The following is a 24,312-nucleotide window of genomic DNA, read 5'->3' as shown; positions in this document are numbered from 1 at the left end:
CGACATTCAAAAATATTATCAGAAACCTGACATCAAATCGTATAATGAAAAAAAGATAACAAAAAAAGATTAAGGTTCAGTGTCACCACAGCACAATTCCACCTAACACAATATAAGATAACCTACACATAAAAGTAACTACACAAAAGTACCTCCTTGCTGGTACAGGTCATCGTTTCGGAAGACTCGATGTGGAACTAATGGTATACAAATTGCAATCACCATGGATACATCAAAGAATAGTAAAGATACGCCTAAAGATACAGAACATGACTCTTCTATAATGGGTGGCAGCTGTTATCGGTTGTTTGCATTAGTAAGTGTTTATAAGGCCCAAGCCAGTGCAGGCTCGAATTGCACCGGTTGCAGGGACTTTTCACCTAGTCCCTCTCACATCCCCTCCTTGGTTGCACTCTGACGCTTCATGAATCTCTCTGTTCTACTCTCAATTTCCGTGTTCCTCTGAGTTTTGGGACTGAGGTTGGCTCTGTAATTACGATCAAGAAACCAATGAAAGGTATGATCAGCTATTGATGGTACTGGGAACAGCGGCATCCGTTATCAAGTGTTATTTGACCTGAGTTGCGCTTCTTTTGATAGTTCTTGATTCAGACACAAACATTAGGTCGCAGTGTCGATAACTTAATTTCAATTTACCTCTTCCCCAACATTTGCCTGTTACATCTTAATATAATCTCGTATGTTACTGATGTTTATATTAAGAAAATATACGTTGTCAGGACTCCACATTATAAATACAAATCATAACAGAAAGCATGATGGATAGATAGATAGATAGATATACAGAGCACCAGACAAGGTGTGGGAACGGGAAATTAGCTCGCAACTCTTTAAGTGAAGGAATGTTGATCGTGCACTGGAAGCAGTACATACACACAGACATACAGTATTCTAGAAGCTTCCACTACAGTAGAGCACACGTGACACGACCTCTGCAACACGAGAATGTAGGAATCTGAGCTCAGAAGGAGACAGGCCATAGAACCAGCAAGTAGTGGAGAGAGCGAATAAGAAGAGGGGTCCAACTAAACTTACTTAGTATATTAAGTCTCTGTATAATACATACACTGCTCAACTTAGACTTTCTCTGAAGATAATAAATCAAGATCAACTCCCTGTATTCATCTTTTACTCCTCCTGCTCTTCAATTACCAAAATAACTTTAACCAAAACTAAAGACTCACCTATTACAAGAATTAAGAGTTACATATATATATATATATATATATATATATATATATATATATATATATATATATATATATATATATATATATATATAAATGTTGGCTACGAAGCTCTACCATTAAATGGTGGCAGTAACGATCGACTCTACATCTACGAAACATCATTTATACAAAAGCAGGCGAAACTGTCAGCTCCAGTTCTACAGCTGAATCTACATTACTACAATTCTACGATAAAGCAAGAGAGTATAAAGTAGGAGGAATGAGTCTACAAGTCTACGAGTCTACGAGCATACAGTAGCAACGACGAGTTACAAGTGAGGATCAACAAGCTCTACGATTAACTACAAATAACTAGTCTTCAAGACAACTCTATAATCTTCTTCACACAACTTCAAGCAGCAGCAAGAAGATTAAAAAACCAAACAAGTAAAGCAAAAGAAAGACCAGAGCAACAATCACTAAAACCCCAACACTCTCTCCCCCCTACTTCCATCACTGACGCAGAGGTCAAGACACATGGCAAAACACCAGAGCCACACTTATAACGAATCTTACTCACCTTTCCTCACTCAGGTTACTCATCGCTACTCTGTTACCACAGCTAGCAGTGTGGGAAGCCGACGTCACCATGTGTATCTGCTGAGACGACGTTGCCATGCGTGTTTGCTGAGACAACGCCAAACCAATCAACGTGTGATTGACACCAGGCACTTCTCACCCACTACTCATTACTCATTATTCACATAGCTCCTACTCATACCCATTTATTTCCACAGTATTGAGTGGGAATTCAACGTTCAATGATGAGGTTCGCCTGTGACTACAGCTGTTAACCACTACATTCATCAGGCCATGGAACTTCCTGATTAATATCGTCCATTAACACAGACCTACAATTATCGAGAGATCTTCATTCGACTCCGCATTTATCTTCCGAGATCGACAGTTGCTTCGACACGGCTCTCTAATCAAGTGGGTGTAATTATACCTACTCATTTCTTCTCAGTGCTTAATTTATATATACACTTATACACTCACTATCTATCATTTATTACAACTCATTTACTCATCTATTTAGTTAGGACATAAACAAACGACGTATTTCATAACACCATACCTTAGCAACATGAATTCTTTTAAGCTAAGTGATATGACAGGAATATTTTCGCCTCCACCCGTGTTAATACCAGATGATACACAGTTAGCGCCCACTGCGGATACACAATTAGGAGAGCACCAGGGCAACACACCCATCCTACAAAATTCACCACAAACTAAAGATAAAGAAACAAATACGTCAGTTCTAGATGATGAGTGGCAAACCCCCTCTGATGGAGCGAGTGAGGACTTTGTCTCTGCCTTGCATACCTATGAAAATATACGTAACAGGGTTCATCGTTCAGGGAAAATCTATTCCACTACTCCCTTTCACAATGATAAACTAGTCCAAGTTAAATTAACAGAGCAGCCAGTGAAAACGAACACCACAGATCAAGCTCAGATATTCGTTTATCATGAGGATAAAACTGCCCCGAAATCCCCTGGCACAGAAAAAGATCGCACTGACGTCATTTCATTGGTCAATCAGTGCGAACAGATCTTCATTAAGAGGCATATTAAAGATGAACAAGAGAAAATTGCTATGTTTTCCTCTTGGATTACTCAGGAAAGATGTCCAGCAGGAGACTTGCTAAGGTCAGATAAGCTCCTCAAGGCTAAGACATGATTTAAAGCTGAATTTTCGAAGAAATTTTCTGGAGATATGAACATCTTGCCAGGTATAATCCCAGAATTACATAAGATTGTAGATCTTGTAAGAGAGCACACTACAAATCATGTGCTCATTGAAATAACTGCTGATGTCTCCATGATCAAAAGAACATTATTAGCTACCTTAGAAAACTCAAACTGGACAACAGGAGATGGAAAGATGTCCCCACACCTCGTTGTGGACATCATTTGGTATGTAGCTGCCTTGTGTAAATTTCCTGATATGACCCTTAAGATCGCCAAGACGATCACGTACACCCCAGGTATGTGCTTACTAGACTTAATGAACGAGGTAGAGATGCAGTGTAGCAAAGCAGGGATGATCGAAACACAATCACATTTTAGTAGAATGAGAGTACCTGAGACAGTATCAGCTGTGAAAGCAGCTACAATGACCCCACACAGAGAACAAAATTGATCGCGAACCGAAAGCAGGCAGAGCAAACATCCAAACGTGTCAAGGGGACGATCACAAACACCAGGCTACAGGCAGTTTCATAAGTTTCCGCGCAGCCCAAGCAGATCTCGCGCCACAGACACCACTAAATATGGGAAGTCACCTCGTAGATCACAGTCAAGAGATAGGTCCATTCTATGTCATTATTGTGCAAAACCAGGACACACTAGGAATGAATGCATTATCAAAACAAAAGAGGATAGACAAAAGACACAAGGATTTGGTCCCTTCTGTAGACATCATCGGTGCCAAGGGCACTGGACCAGTAACTGCAAAACAGTAGAAAAATTAGTGTCTACGTTCGAATCGGGGGAAGACCAAGTCACGACAAAAAACGAACAAACGTAAAGAAAAGCAAGTCTAAAATTCATATAGGAGGCATGTTGGGAAATGAGTGTATCTTGATACCAGCTATATGTGAGGATCAAAATGTTTCCTTAGTTTTAGACACAGGCTCTCCAGTGAACTTAATAACAGAAGAAGAAAGAGATAGAATTTTTAGAAATAAGAAGAAAGTAACTTTTCTGGAAGAATCTGATTTAGACTTATATAAAGTAGATGGCAACCAGATCACAGTAAAAGGTATGATAAGGTTAACCATCATTTTCACTGAGACTACAAGACCAATCTCTGCATTTTTCTATATCGTTGAAAACTTAGCAATTAAAGCTCATATGTTACAAGGCTTAAGATGCATGAGAACAGAGAAAATAACTTTACTCCCACAAATGATTGGAACAGACTTTGATAATGAATTCATGGAGGAAATATCATCAGAGCCCTCACCAATTAGTAAAAGAGAACCAAAAAGAATTGGTAATATTAAGAGCTTAAACAAACATACACAAAGAGATGAGTGTATAGATCCACTCACCCCCCCCCCCCAGCCTCCAGGACTGGACACCCAGGTAACGGTACTGATTTATCAGTTTTTCCCGCCCATCTCACCAATGATTTAGTTATACCACCTAATTTCTATATGAAAGTTACCATAAAGAGCAAGTTACGGAATAGTACTGTTCTTGTCTTAGAAGAATTATGTAAAGTAAAGGGATTGTCAATAGAAAATGCATTATGTCAGATGAACGACGAAGGGCAAACTCAGATATTCATAATTAATCACATGAACGGGGAAGTACAGTTGAAAAAGGGGACTTGCATAGTTAATATTGAATAATGTCCCGCCCCTGTGAAGGAAATAGTTATAGCTGGAGTAACAAGTGAGATAGAATCTACTGATAGAGAAAGCATAAAAGAGAATTTAATTCACTCAGGTGAATTTGATGAAGAAAATGATTTGTTAACATTGTTGGAAACACACAGGGACACCGTAGCATTACCCGGAGAACAATTAGGGTGTATAACCTGATTAATCACAAGATTAATGTGCACCCAGATACACCACCAATTTTCGTACTGGCCTACCGGATTCCACAATCTCAGCATACACTCGCAATCCAGTATTTATATGAAATGTTAAAACTTGGAATTATTGAGCCATCAGTCTCCCCGTGGAATGCCCCATTATTCTTCGTGCCCAAACGAAATGGAGAAGTGCGTGCGGTAGTAGATTACCGTAAACTAAACAATCACACAGTCCCAGACCGAATTCCCATGCCATTGCTAAGCGACATCCTACAGAATACTGGACCAAAAAATAGTGTATTTTCCACGATCGATCTGCTAAGTGGTTATTATCAAATTCCTGTTGAATAGGAGTCACGTAAATATACTGCCTTTTCCACAAATAGAGGACACTATCAGTATAGAAGGATGCCCGTGGGACTGAGGACAGCCCCGGGCACATTCCAGCGTCTTATGAATTACGTATTGTCCGGAATTTTAAGACAAGGAATATTTGTTTATCTTGATGATATTATAATCGCAACGAAAAATATCACAGAACATCTCCAGAAATTAGACCTACTCTTACAAAAGCTTGGTGATGCTGGTTTAAAAATTAAGCTTTGTAAATGCAAATTTTGCTTTAAGGAAATAAATTTCTTAGGCCACAAATTAAGTTCTAATGGTATTCACACCACTGATGACAAAATACAAGCAGTGAGAGATATTCCTGAACCCACTACGAATGACGAAGTTAGACAGTTTTTAGGTCTAGCTGGGTACTGTAGGTCATTCGTACCACAGTTCTCTCATATAGCCTTTCCTCTATTCCAGCTACTCAAAAAAGATGCTATATTCCAATGGGAGGAAGAACCAAAGCATGCATATATCAAATTAAAAATTAAACTAAAAAATGCACCTTGTTTGGCATATCCGGGTTTCACAAAATCATTTATTATATGTACAGATGAATCAGTTAATGGATTAGTGGCCGTACTGATGAAGGAAGATAAAAGAGGACAGAATCAGCCAATTGCATTTGTCAGCAGAGAAATAAATGGTGCAGAGAAAAATTATTGCACTACAGACTTAGAGGCACTTGCAGTGGTTTTTGCATTACAGAAGTTTCGAGATTTGGTATATGGTTACGAAATACACTTATTCACAGACCATAAACCGCTAGTTGGTATGTTTAAAGAAAAACTCCTCTCTGGGAGGAGAGCAAGATTGAAATGTACAGTCGAAAACTACAATGTACATATTCATTATATACAAGGCAAAATGTATCTAGTAGCCGACGCATTATCTAGGAACCCAAACACAATTCAGGTCGCGGCATTAGATCTCAATATAGACATCCCAAACCACGATGATATCGCAAAAGCACAAAGACTTGATCCAACATGGTCTAAAGTTATATACAAGTTAGAAAATGGAGATGACATACAATTACCCAAACTACATGTACCACTCGAACAATTCACAATAGTCAATAATATTCTATACAAGATCAACTCAGGACAACCAAAACGCCAAAGAAATACTAACCAATTGGTAGTACCTAATGACATGATACCCCAGGTATTACGAACGATACACGATAGCCCACATGCAGGACATCCTGGAAAAGAGAGGACATTCAAACAAGCCCAGTTGTTATATTACTGGCCAACATTACCAAAAGATATAAACAATCATATAGACAGATGCGAATCATGTGCAAAACACAAAGGATACCCAATTTCACCTGCACCAATGGGTAATTACCCTGTACCACATCAACCATGGGACGTTGTCGCGGTTGATTTACTCAGGATGCCATTATTATACAATAATAACCAATACCTATTCGCAGCAACGGATCATTTTTCCCGTTATGTAATTTTAGCCCCAATTAAAGCTAAAACAGCAGAGACAGTAGCAAAGGCAATAAAAAGATAATGTAATATGTCGCTTTACTACCCCAAAGGTACTAATAAGTGATAATGGAGGAGAATTTAATTCTGATATCTTACAAGAAATATGTAAACAATACAATATCAAAAAGTTTAACGTTTTAGCCTATCACTCAGCATCCAATGGGTAAGTAGAGAGACAAAAAAGTATTAGATGTGTTACGACACATTCTTAATGAAAATTATGCAAGCTGGGATGATTGGATTCCCTGAGTAGAAGCCTCAATTAATGGATCTATAAATAAATGCATAGGTGACACACCACATTTCATTATATATGGGACAGATAAAAAACTACCATATGAGCTCCTAGAAGGTGACAGCCTGCTCATATACAACTACGATGATTACTCTAAACTCCGTTTACGTGAATTCCAGGACATACACAAAAGAGTAAAAAAACAATTAACGATGTCCAAGGAAGAAATGATGGAGGCATTTAATAAAAAGCCAATGGATTTGCCTATCAGCTCGGGAGACATTGTCTATGGTATCATTCATACGAGAGACATTAAATTATCCCCAGAATTTGAGGGCCCACACAGAGTAATTATCATAAAAGCAAAGTTTTAATTAAGTCACTGTCAAGTGGCGAAGAGAAACAAGTTCATATTGACCATTTAAAACGAGTTTCAAGGGAACTATCCAATAATTATACAACCTCGGATACCACCGAACAACCGAACGTAACTCATGAAACCAATCAAGAAAACAACAATAATTACAAAAAATAAATTAAGGTCATATACCAAACAATCAAACATGGGTGCAACTGTTCCAATAAAATCCACAGTACATCATTTACGAGATTTAAATATCGAATTAAACTCCTTCTATAAATGAAATAACAGTCAAGTTATTGTTCTACGTTAGTCAACCGTAACGCACATCATCACTATCATCGACCACAGCATGGCCAGTTTAGAAAATTAATAGATTTTTTTTGTCGGTAGGTAACGATGAAGGGACTTATGCTATGGATTCTCCTCTACATAACAAGAGGATATGCGCACTTAGACCCCCAACACATAGTATGGCAAGGATGCCTCATAGCTCCAACGGCCACGACGTCAGTCGTAAAAGATGTCATGAGTACTGAAATCAGTCTGGATTACTTATATGAATTACCTTCTTATCTAGAAAAAATCGCAAGACCCATGAGAACCCTGGACTTCATGATAGGAGGCTATGTTTCACAAGCACATAACACAAAGGAAGTGGATGAAAAAGTGAAATTAGCAAAATGGAAAATAGAACAGGCTAAGTCAACTATGCTCATCATGATCCAAGATCTCCCATCTCATGGAACGGAGGTATTGAGGGACAAGAACAACATCACACGTACTCGCCAAAAGCGCGGTTTGTTCGACCTGGGTGGTGCAGTTCTTGGGAACATCTTTGGATTGGCTACAGAGGAAGACCTTCAAGAAATAAACAACAAATTTAATAAAATAGCTCAGGTACTAACATACCAAGATACATCACAGGACATAACTCAGCAATGAAGACAATCGTGAAAAATCTGAAAAAGGCGGAAAACACAGCTCTCGAAAGTGTAGATAAAATAAATGACATGGAAGGTAACATAACACTTTTCCAACACTTCTCCATCATCACGGAACACATTGACACAATTCTACTCCAATAAGACAACACTAGAGTTCGTTACAGTGCACTTATGCATGGAATTTCGAATGCCGGTGATGGCAAGATCACGATTGACTTACTTCCAGTTCATGAGCTACGTCAGATAATTAGTCAAGGCACACATAAACAAAAATTGAAGCATTTTGTTTCGAAGTAGGGAATTCATGTAATATTATCCATATTTAGAAGCAATACTAACACCAACATCAGTAGTAGTTCATGTACCATTCATAACTGACGACTTGTTCACAGTATACGAAATACACCCCTTCCCTTCTAAGAATAATAACACTTTGGTCATCATCAACATCAACACAGACACTGAACTCATCATGGTCTCCAAGAGACGGAACACTGCCACTTTCGCAAGTGAATCAATGAATGAACGAAAGTGCCGCACATCCTTACATGCTGTTCACCTTTGTCCTGCGTACATTTTCACGTTTCAGCCTACTGATACAGTCCCTTGTGAAATGGCTATCATAAAAAATCAAAATATTCATAATCATGGCAACTTCACTTTTGCTCCAGATAAGCTTGTACACCATCAATGCATTGGACACTCACAGTTTTTTTTTATTTCACTCATAACACATCAGTTTACATAGTCTGTCCAGATATACCACCATCTCATACTTCAGCCTCAGGATTATACAGTACATAGCACCAGACTACTGTGCGGTATTTACACCATCCATGTCCACTTTATCCACCATCAATCACTACGCCATCCTCAATCATACGCACAAACATTTCCACCCACTGCCTGATATGGACTTAAACATGAGCACAAGTATTAAGTTGACTTCACCTAAGTTTGAAACTATGCAACTGATCAATGAAACAACGAAGCCCTGGAAGATTTGAGTTTGAGTATGTTCAACCCATATTATGTGTATAGCCCAGCACCTACTGACTGTATAATCTTCTGCATTGTATTTGCATTAGTGCTGTTCGCAATGCACAGAATGCATGCAAGAATTGCAAATTTGGAGTCAGTATTTAGTGGGGGTAGAGTTAGCATCCAAGTTAACTCCCGTGAATGAAGTGTAATTATTTTGTATATAGTATTAATTTTATATATAAAAAGAAGAAGAAGAATGACACATGATATAGAAGTATACCAGTGTCATTATCTCAGTATGAAATATTAATAGCTCTTACCATAATCTTAACTTTGAACTATTTTTTTTTTTTTTGGCATATATGCGTTTTACTATTATACATACACAAAATGTCATACAATAACCAATGTCATACAATAACCAAATGTCATACAATAACCAGTTTATAAAATGTGTTACAATACAATAATTTAACCATATTGCATTTTTTCAATTATGTATACAACTTGTTTAAAATGTAATATTACTGAATCATTGCAATATTACCATGAATATTATATCTGTACAATATTATAATCAATATTATGTATTAAGAGTGAAGAAGAAGAATATGTATTAATAGATTAGCGTATGTCAAGGATGATTGCTGTCGGAGGACCGCCAGCTGCGTGACCGAGCGATGTCAGGACTCCATATTATAAATACAAATCATAACAGAAAGCATGATTGATAGATAGACAGACAGATAGACAGAGCACCAGACAAGGTGTGGGAACGGGAAATTAGCTTGCAACTCTTTAAGTGAAGGAATGTTGATCGTGCACCGGAAGCAGTACATACACACAGACATACAGTATTCTAGAAGCTTCCACGACAGTAGAGCACACGTGACACGACCCCTGCTACACGAGAATGTAGGAATCTGAGCTCAGAAGGAGACAGGCCATAGAACCGGCAGGTAGTGGAGAGAGCGAATAAGAAGAGGGGTCCAACTAGAATTACGTAGTATATTAAGTCTCTGTAAAATACATACGCTGCTCATCTTAGACTTTCTCTGAAGATAATAAATCAAGATCAACTCCCTGTATTCATCTTTAACTCTTCCTGCTCTTCAGTTACCAAAATAACTTTAACCAAAACACAAGATTCACCTGTTACAAGAATTAAGAGTTACATGTATATAAATGTTGGCTACGAAGCTCTAACAACATAACAACAGGCAGGTGAGTTGTAATATGCAAAACAAATTGATAAGAAGTGCTACGAAGTTTCGTAAGCCAACCAAAATATGGCTTAATCCTTTAGTACAATGACGTCTTTTGTAATCTATCAATGAAGGCCATACCAAGCTCGCAGTCTCCCCTCGACATGATAAAGTAATCTGGTAGCAGCAATAGTACACATAATATTGATTAGGAGTTCCAGCAAATCTGCGATCTTTTTCTCTCTGTCCTTTTCCCCCGTCTACGTCCTTGTCTCATTCCATCTCTGGATTGTCACTCATTTACACTGGCTTTGCATCGGTTACCTACTCTTCAAAGAAAGAAACCCAGACACATCCGTTTATGCTACTTTTTTCATTGTGATTGGATTGCGTCGTCTGCTTTGGTCTTGTCCCATATCGATGAAGCTGTCTTTTTATCTCTTTATGTGATACCAAGTATTTCGTACTGTGTTTGCACAAACGTTGCCTAAAACTGGGATCTCGCCGTAAACATTGTTGAGTTGCAACAATACCGTAACACTAAAAATTGAAGCCAGTCACGAAAAAGGGTTATGAAAAGGTTGTAGATGCATGCCATTTTATTTCTGACAACGAGCTACGTGAAATTATAATAATTCAAGGGAGAAAAATCTTGGCCTGCTTAGGGTGAAAAGAGTGTAAGAATAACACATGATGCGTTAGTTTTTGTGTGGGTCGTTATTATTAGTTCCCCGAAACGCATCCAATTCCACACCGCCCATAGTGGTTTCTCACCCTCAGTGCTTATGGATCCCGCATCGCTTCCATCACAACTCACCTCCTTGTCTTTCACCAACTCTCCACTCACTCATCCCAAAATCGTTCCTATCTCTTCACGCTGCTTCCCTTACCCACTCCTTCCTCTCACTTTCACACACTCACTAAACCTCCTTCAACCTCCTACTCTCAACCCATCTCTCTCTCGGATTTTTATGCTCTCTTGCTTCCTTTACTTTTACACTTATCCTCTCCTTCCATTTTATCTCTCCTTCTCCTGTCCTCTTTTTTTTCTCTCTCTCTCTTTCTTCGCGCGGACACACACACACACACACACACACACACACACACACACACACACACACATGAACGCATGCCTGCAAGCACATGCAGACATGAACGCATGCCTGCAAGCACATGCAGACATGCTGAAACGCATGCTCTCCCTCTCTCTCTCTCATTCCTACAACACATTCATTCATCACTCCCTCTCCCTCTCTTCCTCCCATTGCCACACCATTTCCCCTACACAGTCCCTCAATTCACCCCTTTCGCATTTGCTTTTGTCATTTTCCTTTGTAAACTATTCAATTATCTTCCACCCAATCTCACTCCTACAGTGTTCACTGTTCTGACATATATAACCTCTGTTCATGCCTCAATTACATTTCTTCATTCCTACATACCTCACACTACCACTACAGTAATTCCTACACCAGGCTTGATTTTCATGGTCCCAATCTCCAAATTCCTATTCCTGTCATATACACCGTATAACTTCATACCTCACAGTCTTTTCACACACACACACACACACACACACACACACACACACACACACACACACACACACACACACACACACAAAACAACTTCATCACTACTACACTTTTTTCACATGCACTTCCTAACTATCCACCTCATCTTGATCTCCAGCTTCACACAACTACTACCATCACATTGCTGTCAAATGCTTTCTCCTGCTCAACACTTCATTTTCAGTTTTGTTTACACATATTCGAGTACTCACACCGTCACATCTCTCCCACATGTTGAACATTCTCTTGCTCGACTCCCAATCTTCATCTCGACCCCTCACTCCCTCACACGGTTGCATCCATATCTTAGCACATATCGTACACCTTCTAAGTAATCACTTTACTTCCATCCCTGCACTGCTGTAGGACACTGCCACCACCTCATTCCTGTTGCATATATTCCATAATTCCACATTATGTCTCCATCATCACACCACGCAGTCAACATCATGACACTGACACACCCTTTTTCTAACTCCCCACCTGCATTTTCATCTCCATCCTCACTCCAGTCCAGTGTTACCACTACACACACTTTGCCACATATCTTGCGTTCATAATATTTATCTGTTATTTGACGTCAAATTTTATGAGAAGTGGCCTCGAAAAAAGGACCTTCAGGTATTTCTCCCCATACACTTACGGACTCCTCTTCCCATAACATGCCACTCTCGATTGCCTACTTCCACGCCTTACCTATCTCGCCTTGTTCTTGGTCAACTTTTCTTTCTCCTTCCAACCTGCTCATTCTCATACTCGCATATAGTCATTTCAATGCTTAACATGGCGGTCTCTCTATCTTCAGTGCTGTTTCATTAAAGATTAATATTAGAAGATAATGCTAGTCACATAGAAGTGCTATTGAAAGGATGTGTGACCGTCCCTTTTTTTTTCTGCCATGGAGCGACGTGGAATAAGTTACAGAAGGATATTTAGCTGGACTAAATAAATGGAAAACCTACTGTGTGCCTTTTGTAACTTGCAATACTTTGGTAATAGAAACTCCGTGTACAAACAGCTAGATAAGGAGTTTATTACAAGCTCACAGTAAAACAGTCTGCCCTTCTCGGCTGTCTGGTATCAACTGATGCAATAACGCCGTCTTCAGGCGTGGGAAAGGGTGCTGACCTAGCAAGATTAGTGGGGGCATGTATGCATTGGGGGGGGGGACTTATATACATCGGGGGTAGACATATTGTGGAGGGGGTACACTACTCCCCCGGGTAGCTGAGACGGTGTCTCCTGACACCGGGAGTTAAATGGCGGTCGATTATAGTAGGAAGGCAGGACCGGGGAAGTTTGTACAAGGGATAAGTATGATACAGGGGCAGTAGGGGAGACATGGCCATGTTGAGGGGAGGGAATGAGAAGGATATATACATATAAGATATACAAGGATTAATAGGTACAAATACAGTAAGGGTCGAAGGTATATACAAACATAATGGGAATTACACAATAATAGTTTGATACATGATAAACAAGGAGTAGATATGAGAGTTCTATTGTTGTTCTTCCTTCATTTTTTTTTTTTGTGTGTTTTCTGTAGGATACACTGTCACTCAGTAATGCATGAAAGAAATACCATCATTTTCTAGTAGGCAGAGTGCTGTTCACAGTTTGGTTAAATGTTAGATGGCAATGGTAGTCACGGAATGCGAGGGCACTAAGTACGGGGAGTTTCTACGTCGTGTGTAGGGCGTACTATGCCTGTAGCGACTCTGATTTCCTGGAGTCGACGTTCCATTTTTCTGACACAACAATGCACTGCACAGATGATGAGTAGAAAACCTATGAAAGCGATAACCACAGGGGGAAACACAACTGTTGGATGAACCCATGAACGGCTGAAGGCCAGAGAAAAATGATCCATAATGAAATCACTGTCATTGAGGAAGGTGAGCATGCGCAAGTGAGGGGAGGTGACGGTAATGTTGGCAGATGGTAGGGTTGAAGGCATGTCGATTGGTTGAAAGATGTCATAGGAGTGTTTACGAACAGCTTGGTGATAGTGAGTGGCGTAAGTGATGACGGACTCTGATTTGACGGTACAATAGTCAGGTGCTTTGTAGAGACCACTAGCGGGGACGAAGCGAACGGAAGAACCAGGACACATGATTGTGACAGAGATGGGAACAGCAAAGAAGAAGTACTGGACATGGTTGAGGTGAGCATGGTGGACCGGGAGGTCAGGAGCTGGGACAAAAGAACAGGCCGAGTAGATGGAATGGTTGCGAACTAAAGCAGACTCACAGGGTGTAGCACTGCTAGGGAAGATAGCGAAAAGGTGGGCAGCACAGAGACGAGAGGTCGGAGTAAGGGAGGAACATTGCTGGAGGTCTGTGGAAGAAAGGAAGGCAACGGAAAGATGATCATGGGAGAGGAGGAAATATTCTGAAGGAAGAGATACCTGTAACAAGGAGTTGTTGAGGCAGAAAGGGAAGGGAATGATGTGGAAAAGGTTAAAGGTTATGGCAGAACGGAGAGGAATATGGACGACGACGTATGTAGTGAGAAGAGTGGCTTTGAGAACAGGGTAATAATATTCAAGGGAGGAGTAAGGGAGGACTGGGGAGAGACCGAAGGTGGAGTGAGCCCATTCCAGGACAGAACGGAGAGCTGAGACAGGTACTAAGTCGGCAGTGACACGTCCATTGATAGCATCGACCAGGATACGAATCAAGGTAGAGACTTGAGACAGGAGAGAGTCAACGGCCAGTTGGAGATTATCCATGTTGAGTTTGAGGTAGAAGAACTGAGAGGTAACGTCGAGATCTGAAAGGTGGCGTTGTAAGATATCGGTGAAATTGTTTAGAGTGGACGTGACTTCATTGAGTTGGGTTGTGAGCTTCTGTAACATAGTGTGTTGGATTTTAAGGACTCGGCGTTGTGATTCTAGGGCTGAAGCTAAATGAGTGAGATCAGATTTGAAGCCAGAAATGTCACGGGCTGTAGCAACGCCAAACAAGCCACTCAGAATCTCACCGCTGAAGTCGAAGAGACTTCGTTTCACACGAGAACGACCCACGGGTGTCTGAATGGAAAATGTGTCACTGAGCTCAGTGAATCTGTGACTTATGTATTGCAATTGCCAGGAGAGTGGGAGGAAAAGGTTATAGAGATACTCATTCGGGTTGTGTGTCCCCATGAGGGCCGTGAGATGGTTCCTGATTTCGTGGAGCTGGTGCGCGTAGACAGGTAGGGCAATGCCTACGTCGGCCAGGGGCGCAAGATCGTATCACAAGGAGACCTCGCCTCCTGAGCCGACCAAGGCCCCGGGACGTACTCCACCATCGTCCTGACCTGACCCAGACCCCAGGAGGGTCAGCACTGCCAGCAGGGAGATCGCTAACATCGTACCTAGAAATTCAGGGTAGAGTTAAGGGGGGAGGCCGTGAAGAGGTTGATGGGCAGAGCGCAGTTTGGACCGATATTGATTAATTGATGAAGGAGCAGGTGGAGATGGAGAGGAAGGAGACTGAGGGATTGGTGGAGACAAGGTAGACTGAGGGATGGGAGGAGGGGAAGAAGGGGCAGGAGGTTGTGTAAGTGACCCTTCCAACACGAGGCCACGGGGTGCTCGCTTTAAGTCATCAACGTGGACCCATCTGGTGTCCTTAGTGGACAGGTCCTGGAGGTGAAATTTGTTGCCTTGTTGAGTGAGGACTCGGTGGGGCCCTGTAAATTTGTCATCCAACTTGGAGGAACGTGTATGGGAATGAGCAAAGACAAGATCGCCTACATTGATAGTGATAGGAGAGGCGGACTTATGTTGGTGCTGCAGCATGTCCTCCTGAGAGGAAGCCAAAGTGGATTGGACATACTGGTGGATTGTCTGGAAGTTGGCCAATTTTAGTTTAACATAATCATCCATGTTGTAGATGGGTTCTGGCTTTGAGGATAAGAGAGAGTATGGGAGGTCCTTGTCAAAACCAAAGAGGACGAAGAAGGGAGATTCAGCAATGGGAAGCTTGAGGAGTATTATGAACAATAGGAAGAACCTTTGGTATCAGGGCAGTGGGGACAACAAGTTGGCGTACTTCGCGATTGGGCATATCTTTGCCTGTTAGCAGTGTTTTCCTGTACAAGAGATCATCATCTAGCATGAACTCATCTAGTGATACTGGCAGAGTAGGTAAGGTCGAGGTATCGCCAGATTCTAGGAAATAAATGACTTTGGACCACATGGGGTCTTGGCGTTGAAAGTTTCGAACAACGTCTGACGTTAGTGTAGTATTTTCAGTTACTTCAGGCTGCAGTGATGTTATAGCTGCTGCTACGTGACGTGAGATTGCGTCTGCGACTACTTTCAACTTGCCTGGTACATATTGAAAAGTGGGATTAAAGTCCTGGATGATGACAGACCATCTAGCTAACCTACCTGTTAGGTTGCGATTCTTGAACAAATCACAGAGTGGAAGGTGGTCTGTTTGGATATGCACTGGATAACCATAGACTATATCCCTGAAATGTTTCAAGGACCAGATTATCGCTAGCGCTTCGAGATCTGTGACACTGTAGTTACGTTCAGCGGTTGTAAGGGTGCGACTAGCATACGCTATTATGCGCTTCCTTGATGCTTCATCGAGTTGCATCAAAACGGCACCAAGTCCAGTGCCTGAGGCGTCTGTGCAGAGAAGGAAGGGTGTGGTATAATCAGGGAATGCTAGAACAGGGGCCTTTAGAAGAGCTGTCTTTAGCTTTTGGAAAGCCTGTGACTGGTCGTTAGTCCAAACAAAGGGCACATTCTGCTTGAGTAAGTGGGTCAGAGGAGCGGCGATCTGGGCATAATTCCGGATAAAGCGACGATAATAGCCACTGAGGCCCAGGAAACTTCGTACAGCGTCGGTAGTGGTAGGTTCTGGGAAGTTAATGATCGCCTTGTTTATCCTCATTAGTATGAATGCCTTGTGCATCTACGACATGGCCTAGGAATTTGATTTTCTTTCGCAGGAAGTCACATTTACTGAGATTGATTTTCAGGCCTGCGAGCTGGAGGCGTTCAAAGACTTGCTGGAGTTTGGTAAAATGATCAGGGATGGATTTACTCACAACAATGATATCATCTAGGTAAGCAAAAAGAGAGTGTCCCATCATACCGCTGAAGACTGAATGGATAAGTCGCATGAACACGGAGGGAGCATTTCTCAGACCAAAAGGGAGTCTCTTAAACTGAAAATGTCCGGAAGGGGTGCTAAAGGCTGTGACTGGGCGAGAGGACTCTTCCATTTCGACCTGCCAGTACCCGCTGAGGAGGTCTAAAGATGAAAAGACTACGTTATTTTCACCAAGGGATTCTAGCAAATCAGTGAGGACAGGTAATGGGAAACGGTCTGGAACGGTGACAGAATTGACCTTATAATAGTCTACTACTGGTCGAAAGTTGCCGTCCTTCTTTGGTACTAAGAAAAGTGGGCTATTCCATGGACTGAAGGAGGGTTCAATAATGTCCTGGTCTAACATGTTCTGTACCATTTGATCTGTTTGCTTTCTCTGGCTGTGAGGCAATCGATACGCTGGTATGTAAATCGGCTGAGTTCCTGGGGTAGTTCAATCATATATTTGACAAGGTCTGTTCTACCCATCAGTTCACCGGGTAAGGCAACCACGTTTCTGTACGAGGTCAGAAGGTCGAGGAGTTGAGGCGTATTTTCTGGGAAATCTGTGCAAGTGAGATGTGAGAGCATATCGGGTGAATGCGTCGGCGCTGATCCCGTAGAGTTAATAGTACATACACCGATTGGCGTATCATTAGTCTGAATAGTAGGAATTGAGGAATCCTGGCACACCTTTATGGCCGCTGGGTATACTAGGATGTCTCCAATCTTTACACCACTTTTAAGTTTTAGTGGAGCATTTGTGACATTGAGCAAGTACAGGTAGCATAAACTGTCCTCTAAGACTGTACACTACGCTGACTCATAAGTCAAGCCATTCACACGACACGTCTCAGGTAGGGTTAGTACATCCACGCCTTCTTTCGCACCGGCAACACAAACAGAGACTGTGGTGAACTCATGCGGTAACAAAATTATGCACGTATTCGTTACTGCACGTTTCGTCTCTGCGTGTTGGAGAAGATCATTCAGACTGTGTGAGGTAGGTAACTGAGACATGTCTGAGTCAGCGACAGTGTTGTCGGGAGAGGATGTAAGAGCCATGTTCGAGGGCTGAGATGATGTATCAGGAGACATTGAGGAATTTATGTCCTTGCTTGCAGTCAGTAAAGGAATGATCTCTGTATTCTCAGATGATGATAGTGGTGGTTTGGACTGGGTTGGACTTTTTGGTAGTGATAGGGGCAGAGGTAATTGAAGGACTGATTTGATCATAAGAACAGGACGGGGACATTCCATAGTGTAAACCGGGAATCCACAAATGTCTATACTACCACAAGCAGGTAATAATGCAATGGAATGTTGTGCCATGGTGGAGAAACCAATAAGGGCATCTGCGGGATACTGCAAGTCATTAGTGACATGAAATTCAATGAGGATAGGGGGCAAATCTCTGTGGAGTTTGACTTCAAGGGTGACTCTTCCCTTAACCTTAAACTCTGAGCCGTTAACACCACATAGGCAAATGTCTGGTGGTTCTAGGAAACTGACGTGGTTGTGATGGCGATGAATAATTTGTAAGGAATTTTCGGAGATGAGATTTACTATAGATCCTGTGTCCAAGAAGAATGACGTTGGTATGTCATGACTGCTTCCGAGAATGACTAAACCCGAGGATGTTATGGGACCTACATGGCGGATGGGGAGTTGGGTTTCTGGTTCTACGTGATATTGGTCCGATACGGGCGCAGCGCTTCCCCCGACTGTGGGCGGTTGAGGTAACGACATTCCTCAGTGGTGTGAGTCGTGCTTGATTTGTGGTATTTGCAGTGTGGGCGACGTGAGTGGGAAGGCGTACGCTGTCTGGTTTGGGAGTGAGGACGTCTGTATGTACGGTCGCAACTGGATGCTCGATGTCAAGGATGACCACAGTACCATCAAAGAATCGAAGATTGTCTGTTTCGTCGGGCACTAGATTGATCACGACCTGCGGTAGGAGAGCGATGTGTGGCAGGTCTGCCGCGTGTGGTGGGACGGGAGCGAGATTGGTCTGGGGTAGTGGAAGTGTGACAGACTGAGGAGGCCAAGGGTTGGGTGGTGCCCTGACGCATGTAGTTCGAACCTGTTCTTTCATGAATGGCTTTAGTGACCTGAATAATTTTATCTCCTGGACTGAAACCGATTTCCAAGGCTAGCTCTCGCTGTTTAGGAGTAAGCCAGTGAAGGAATCTGAGGTAACCAATTAAGTCAGCAAAGTTGGTGAGTGAAAGCATTGGGACGCCATTCTTGTCTTCTAACCATTTCGTGCCTACCAGTAATCAGAGCATCTCGCTACTAGTTGCTTTCATGGTGGCGGCAGCTTCGTGGAGCTTGGCATATTGCGCTGGGACGCGCAAGTCCTCATGTAGTTGGTTTAGGAGATTAATGAATCCCATGAGAGATGCGGTATTTGAATGCTGGCAACAAAGGCTGATGAGTTCCGTAAGAAAATCAGCAAAGGTACGAATGCTATCGAAATGTCCTGCACGGATCGCGGATCCGATGTCTGATTTACCGTGGTGCAAGCGACCGAGGAGGTAAGCTACTTTGAGCGATTCCTCGGTAATTTGTCTATTGTTTATTTCTGTTTCGACTTCTCTGAGGAAATCATAGACAAACCAAGCTGGGTCCTGGCCGGTAAATTTGGGACGATTGGCATCGTCGAGATAGATAGACTGTGGAGGGTTGGCCATGGCTGGAAGTGTAGAAGTGGCGGCAGGAGAGGTGTGGGAGAGAGAGAAGGTAGTGGCAGTTAAGGGCGAGCAAGACGGGGTATGAAGGGAGGCAGGAGAGGGAACGACAGGGGAAGGAGTAGAGGAAGAAGAAGGGAGTGTAGAGGTAGGAGTAGAGGAGGAGGTATCTGGATTTACGAGGGTAGGACGGGTAGTAAGTGATTCTGCGGGAAGTGAAACGGGAGTCTCAGGTACAGGGCGGTGGTACGCTTTGGCACTTCGTAAATGAGTGATTGTGTTAGAGTCGGCAGACGGGGTATGAGCAGGTGATGTTTCTGGGTCGAGAGGGCTGGTGGTAAGTGGTTGACGTGGAAAGTATGACATTTAATGCGGCAATGGAAGATGAAAGGATGAAGATGGATACGTAGGTGGAAATGTATAAATAACAATGAGAGAATGGAATACACTAGGTGTGAAAATGAATGAAGGTGCGGGCATGGATGGTTTAAATAAAATGCGAAGGATGAGATGGAGTATAAATAACGTAGGTGAAGATGAAAACGAGGTAATGAAAATGAGATGGAATATTTACAATAACCAATCTGTAGAGAAAATCAAGGATAATCTCTATAGAAAGGAAAGATATACTATAGTTACACAGTAGAAACGGGAGTGTCGAGATGTATGACGTGCAGGGTGGCTGGGCGTAGCTGGGCTGGGGCGCGGCGGGGCCGGGCGGGGCCGGGCGGGGCGACGGTGGAGAGACAGCTGGGCGGAGAGGAGAAGAGATGCCGCGATGAATCACCGGCAGGGAGTGGCGGTCCTAGGAGGCTCCGTAATGCAGACCAGATGCGGGTGACGGCAGAGGCCGGTGGTGGGTGGAGAGGGCAGATGTCGGCGCAAGGCAGGTGTAGAGCTGGTGAGTTGCAAATGCAGAGAATGGTGGTGGGCAGGCAGCGGGCAGACAGTGATAAGTGGCATCGTGGGGGCAGGAGCTATGATGAGTCTGGAACAGGTGCTGGGAACAGGTGCAACAGGTGCGTAGGTCGGCGACGGTGACACGTGCAGTCAGGAACAAGGCGTATGGGTGCGATTGTTTGAGAGGTGAGCACTGGTGAGAAAAATGGTACACTCGAAAAGCACAGCCAAGGTATAGAGGCACGGAGGAGGGGCGAGGCTGGCAGATGCGAGACGTCGTGTATCTTGTTGTATCACTAAAAATCCAAGGAGGCGGTCAGAATGTGATGGTCCGAAACACCGCTGCTACCAAATGTAACTTGCAATACTTTGGTGATAGAAACTCTGTGTACAAACAGCTAGATAAGGAGTTTATTACAAGCTCACAGTAAATTAGTCTGCCCTTCTCGGCTGTCTGGTATCAACTGATGCAATAACGCCGTCTTCAGGCGTGGGAAAGGGTGCTGACCTAGCAAGATTAGTGGGGGCATGTATGCATTGGGGGGGGGGACATATATACATCGGGGGTAGACATATTGTGGAGGGGGTACACTTTCACTCCTCTTTCGCTCCACATGGGCGAATCCCTTCTCCCTTGCGTTTAGTGAGTAATGTAAAGTTCACCAACACAGTGCAGCAGACAGCGACTCCCCTGCACAGTACAGCCGGGCATTCAGCAGCACAAAGTTAGGGCTCGGGGAAGGGAGGTGAAAGGGGGCAATGGAAGAGAAATGGTGGGAGCACTTGTAGTTTATGTGTAGTTGCTGACCACAGTTTGGATGACACGTAAAATCCTAAAGAGATCTCCCGAAAGTTTATCAACATGATAATCACGGCCTTTCCTACCTAAAACTAATCACCAATTGTCAGATGAACTGGAATCTCATTACAGGCTTTCACAAACCTAATAGAATAAGTGAATTGTTGATCGGAGCTTTACTTACTACAAAGAGAGGAAATCAACGTAACCCTTTCTCTTTGTTTCTTTTGCTTTACCTTGCCACAGACAGACGACTATATTTTGCTTAGGATAGGTCTCCGAGAATGAAGGGGTTGGAAGCAATGACCACTAACCCCTTCAGCACCTGGCCGACGTCTACCAGTATGCTACCACACCACGATTTATTACATACGAAACAGTAAATCAAATGTGTATTCATTCTTGACTGAATAGAGATCTTGCCAGAGATCATCTAGCATGGAATGACGCCATTAGGTGAACCAAGCTGAATCATGCAAAGATACAGAAAGCCTTAAAAATGAAAGAGGGAAAAAGAATGAAAAGAAAACGAGCGATCATCACGGTGGTAAGTACTGCGTATTTATCAGCGTTAAAATTTTCCTAATTATATACTCTTGCTTTATCATTGAGCTGTTTGTGTCCTAACATTCGTTCTTAAGTTGTACTGTACATGACTGTCAGGTAGTAGCGAGATGCCGTAAGCTACGAAAGCAAAAAAGAACGTACTCGCCAAATTGTGGGAATATGCATAGAGCTTTGAACTTTGCGTTTCTGAAGTGGTGGAGAAAAGGTTGAACGAATGGACTTAGTGTAAAGGGAAAGTGAAGTGTAGGTGGACGTAAGAAGTGGAGCTGGGAGGAGTGTGCTGAGGTTGTTCGTATAGACATGGACGAAAGTTTGCCCTCAGTAGTCCAGTGCTTTTACTTCACCTTCAGTCATGTCCTTCAATTTTCTCCCTAACGCATCACATCAGAGAGAATCATCAATGAGCAGAGACATACCAAGACTTTCTCAGATCTTTTAGCTTGCAGAGGAAAGTATGAAGTGGAGAAGGTGAATTACTAGGCGATATTTTGTCCTTCACTGCTATCTGCATAATTTTGAAATTGACGGAATGTGAAAACCTTGCAAAAGGAAAGAGGAAAGGATGAACGTAAATGATAGCAATGATACATACTAAGATAAGCTAAGAGAGAGAGAGAGAGAGAGAGAGAGAGAGAGAGAGAGAGAGAGAATATAGTTTAACAACTAGTCATTATCACAGATAAAGTGAAGCTTACTACCACCAACAGAGAACTAAGAGAGAATGATGATGAAGGAGAATACAAAATGAGTTGATGAAAGAGGTTATACTGAAGAACGAGGTAAAATTATGGTGTGACATGTGGGTTACAGAGTCGTGGCAGATGCAAGTAGAATACTCTGTCATCTGAAAATACAAATGGCGAATCGGGGATGTGGTAGCTTAGCAGTTTTCATCCCAGAATAGTCCTAGACATTGTATGTGGATGTGAAGTGGAGGGAAAGGGGGGAAAGGGAGACCGAGGATGACAATCATGGAGGGATAGGATGGAGATGTATATGACTGAGGAGGGATGAACTGAAGCAAGGCTATACCTCATACCAATTAATCTGGCCAGGCATGTATGGCAACATTGTTCCTGCCGAGATTCTGATTGGCTGGAGGTGTTTGTTCGATTTCGTTGTTGCTTAACCCTATTCGGTGCACCCCGTATCATTTTTGATACGCCCTAACTAATTTTTACCAATAAACTCTAGTTTGTAAGCAATGCATGGTCTCACGATTGTTTTCTTATTAAATTACTGGAAACACAACAAATGGTGATTCTGAGCGAGAAAACTGGGTTGAAACGAGCGTTTTCTCTAAAATTAACGATTTTTCCCCGTGGAGAGCGCTAAACAAAAAGAAAACGCTCGAAGATGAGTGGAATATCTGGGACCTTAGCCTACGCAAGCCTAACGGGCATCAACACAGCTTCCAGACGTACGATACGTTTCCTATTTTCATTAAAACTACTTTATTTTCTATGTATTATTCATTGTTCATACTTTATGACTCCTCATACCTAGTGAAGTAGTTATTTCATTCACTAATTTTATTATCTATGTATTATTCATTGTTTTTTCTCTATGACTTCTCATACCCAATGAAATGGTTGTTCGTACACACACACACAGATACACACATGTGCACTGTACTGTGCACACAGATACACACACGTGTATTGTAATGTGCACACACACACACACACACACACACACAAACCTCGCGGCTCTCGTGTAGGCGTGCCGGAGCCGGACGACGGTTAGTTAGCAATTAATTAGGGGAGGGAGTGGATGTGCTGACGGACGTAGTCATGGCTTTTACTTTCGACTATGTTGACGACCCAGTCGAAGATTACTTGGAAGAGGTAGTTGGCGATGATGATGATGATGACCTTGCCTTGGATAGAGTAACTGAGGGCGACGATGAAGATGATCAGAATGATGACAAAATGAAGAAGAGTGGGTACCACTCAGAAACAGAAAGCCACTGGTGAAAAATAGATTAATCAGTACTTTGGACCAATGCTTGAACAAACAAAATTATGACGAATTTGTCCTGCCACACGAGCTCAGGGAATATACCTGCATTTTAGAGAAACCCCAGAGAAAATTAGATATCGGTAAGTCAATAACATGGACCAATCATACAGAAGGTAGGCCTGTTGAGAAGGTATTGCCTAGTGAGGGATGTTTGTTAGGAGAGGCAAGGTCAGCTAATACAGAAATAATGGCATGGGAGTTGTTTATAACATCTAATATGATTGATGGTAT

Source organism: Coenobita brevimanus, chromosome 77 (genome assembly GCF_032717465.1).
Source record: "Coenobita brevimanus isolate Jiangsu-jjx chromosome 77, ASM3271746v2, whole genome shotgun sequence".
NCBI lineage: Eukaryota > Metazoa > Arthropoda > Malacostraca > Decapoda > Coenobitidae > Coenobita > Coenobita brevimanus.
This window is presented reverse-complemented; position numbering follows the sequence as displayed.